The sequence below is a fragment of the Merops nubicus genome, unplaced genomic scaffold (assembly GCF_000691845.1).
Source record: "Merops nubicus isolate BGI_N331 unplaced genomic scaffold, ASM69184v1 scaffold31407, whole genome shotgun sequence".
Lineage (NCBI taxonomy): Eukaryota > Metazoa > Chordata > Aves > Coraciiformes > Meropidae > Merops > Merops nubicus.
In genome coordinates, this window is record NW_008622787.1 from 15,000 (window position 1) to 18,716 (window position 3,717).

A 3,717-nucleotide genomic window follows, 5' to 3' on the forward strand; every position below is an offset into this window, starting at 1 on the left:
CAGCAGGATTTGGTTCATTAAGGGAGTTGCTCTCACAGTGCAGCAGAAGCGTGGAACGTTCTGTGAGTGCTGGAAGGAAACAGGCACTCTAAGCTCAGGGGAAGCAGCAACACCCCCACAGCAGAACACCACTAACTCCAAACCCATTTGCTCTAATTCAAGTTTCACATCTATGTAATAATTGGCTGGACACCCTTTACCTCAATAATTACCCATGTATCTGACCCACTCAAACACGTTCATCACTAACACAGGGAACACTGAACTGTCCAGGAAAGACACCTGAGGTAAATCAGATATTCAGAAAATCATTCCTGCACATCTGTACCAAACCCTGACCAAGCTTTACACTTTTATAGCAAACCCTTCACGAGCAGGGCCAACAACCTGCAGAAAAACATTGGTGTTTGAGTTTCATCAGTACTCAGTAAAACAATGTAGATTACAGAAAGAAAAATCATAGTTTACTCCAAAGTACTGTGATACCTTGCTGTTCTGAAGGAAAAAAAATCCTCCTTTTTGGAGAAATTCCAGGTCCTATTAAGGATCTTGATTTACATATTTAACAAACTGTGACAGCTCTAACAAAATTAAACCCAGCCCTCTAATCCAAGTTACTCATACCTCCAAGGTAAACTTACTAGGGGAAAACAAAAAAAATTGTTAGCTGAGCAGATCTCTACTAGATCTACAACACAGTGAGAGCAGAATCAAGCTGCTCTCTGCACAGCTCAAGAATCTGCTCTACAGGTTCTTTACAGCTGCCACAAGAAATAAATCCCAGCTCCACCTGAGGGTTTGAACTCCTCTTCCAAACAGAAGCTGTCAAACCCAGAACTGAAGATCAGATGGATAGAATTAGATTTCATTTATATCACTTTCCAATTTATTAATAACTTCACAAATGAAACAAAGCCAGCCCAAAAGCATACACTGCAACAGAATTACCTTGTTGGAATAAATGTGTTATTTGAAGCTGCTATTCAAAGGATTGGCTATTGGAGAGTGAGGTAGTTCTGTGCTGGGCACACCCCAAGACCCACCCCAAGGGACCAGGAGCCACAGAGCATACACCTAAAAATCCAGCAAGCCAGGAGCCAGGTTATTAACTCACTCTGGTCTCCAGAAAGGAATGAAGACACAAACATGAACTGTAGCTTTCCTCCTGGGCAGTGAAGTTACCCAGCTACTTCACTGCTACATTCACAAGCCATCAGCCCCCCTTCACCACAAATCCACTGATTTATGTCACAGAGCTCCTTAAACCTGCCAGACTGAAACCTCATGGCAGAATACTGTTCAACAGCAGGACACAGCACAGGAACCAAAGATAGGGGCTTCCATGTCACATGCTGGCAACAAAAAACCCTGGAGTGCATCAGTTCTTCTCAAACATGCTCTCCCCATGCTTGGCTTCATGAACAGGCAAGTTCCTGAGCTGCAGCTGGACACAGGGGATGGTCCCACTCAGCTCCACTCCCTCCCTCTGCCACCCCAGCCCTCCCCCAGGTTAACCCTGGTTCCCAACTGCTCCCTGGGGAGCCACACAGGGACCCCACACAGACCCTAACTCAACTGGGAAGAGGGACTGAAGGGAGAATTTCCAGTCTCATTCCCCAAAAGAACTAGGCTTACCTCACTAAATACCAATTATACTATTAAATCATTTACTGCAAGTTGAAGAAACCCAGTCAGTGAAGGTCATCAGAGGCCTAATGAAGCAACTTCAGGAGAGCTTTGAGCCTCTCACACACAGCTGCAGGCCCTGCTCACCCTCCCACCCAGCACAGCCCTGGCAGACACCCCCCAGCAGCTCCTTCCCTCTGCACCCACAGTCAGCTCCTGCTCCATCACATCACTTGCAGCTATTTCACTTCACCCAACTCCCTTCATCCCTACAGAGATAATGAAACTCTGACATTTTTCCCCCTCTCTCTCCTTTTTTACTGGCTTTCTCTCTACCATTTCCCATTTTAAGACCATCATATTCTAAGACAAACATGTTTTGCACCACTTTGGGATATGCAGGTTCAAATTTGACAGCATTCTGGAAGGATCCCAGTGCAGAGCTGAAAACAGCCAGTGAGAATGTCACCTGGGCCTCTGAACTAAGCACAGGGTATGCAGCAGGCTCTACTTCACTAACCCAATTACAGTAACACCTAGCTGCTGATCCTTCCCAAAACCTGGATGCCATCATAGACAACATCATGTTTATTAGCCCTGGCCATGAGCCAGCTCCTGAGGAAACCTGTCTCAGCACCTTGCACGACCCCCCTGAGCTCACTGCACAGAATGCTGAGCACTGACTTTTTGGGGCAGGCTGTTTCCAACACAGATGCTTAAAAGTCATTAAGAATCTCTTTTAACAGGTTTGCTGCATTCCCTCAGAAGAGCACGAAGAGATTAAGTCCTGTTAAAAATGCTATCATTTTTGTTACTTTTTTTTTTCCAATTTCGTTTCAGTATTTAATAACCAAATTTTTTCCCAGAAAGATGTATCACATCTCACATCACCTCCTGCAGTGAGCTGGTGTTCAGATCTCACACCTAAGAACTCCAGCTCCCTGAGGGCCAGCTGCCCAGAGCTACTAGAAGACTGCTTTGGAATTCTTTACATGAATTATTTTCCTAATCCATCTACCCTTTAAAATTCCACATTATTGAGAAGACTCGAGTGGTCCTTACTCTAGCACATGTACTTAATTAAAAATTTCCTTCTCCACTTACTCATTGCTTAGAGACAGTAACAGGCAAACAGCTGAGCTATTGTCTAATGAGAAGCAAGGTCCTTCTATGCCTCTTGTCTTTTAAACACATGTGAGGGATCTAAAAACACAAACCCAGAATGAAGAAGATGCAGTTGTGTCAATAAGCCAGCTATTTACTTTACAACTGCTTAAAATAGAGCTGGGCTACAACAAGCAGTATAGAAACACTTTTGAGACAGCTTCTCAAACAGTTCCCCTCCAGGTCTTATGCACTGGAAGTTTCTTGTCCATGTTTATTTTGCTATTCACTTTTATAAGGGTTTTATCCCAAGTCTCTGATTACAAATAAAGAATGTGCATTCTTGAGATATATGTTGGAAGGCCTACTTATATTTGTAGAGTTAGAATATACCATGAACACGGTGAAGTGTTACAAGCTCCATGGCCAAGTTCATCAGCAAATTGTGCTGTTGGTCAGTCCTACAGAATCCCTGCCGGGGGTGGGGAAGCTGGAAGGGACCTCTGGAGATCATCTCATTCAAACCCCCTGCTCCAGCAGGGTGCCCAGGATGGTGTCCAGGCAGGTTTGGAACCTCTCCAGAGCAGGAGACTCCACAGCCTCTCTGGGCAGCTGCTCCAGGTTCTGCCACCCTCACAACAAAGAGGTTTTTCCTGCTGTTCAGATGAAACCTCCTGGGTTTGTTTGTGCCCATTGCCCCTTGTCCTGTCTCTGGGCACCACTGCCCAGGGCCTGGCTCCTTCCAGGAGAAGGGATGCCTGACGCTGTCCCGTCTATTCACATTCCACTTCCTTACCCCAATAACTTATCAACCTGCTGGCTAGCCCCAAGGGGGCGTGCAGAAGCCCCAAAACCCGAGCAGGGGTTCTGCGAAGGTCTCTGCCGGACGCAGGCGCGCAGAGCCCGAAGGCAGTGCTGCTAAGCAGCTTTCCTAAGCCCTGAGCCGAGGCGGGGCAGGGAGCTGGCCGAGCCCCGCGGGGGAAGCGG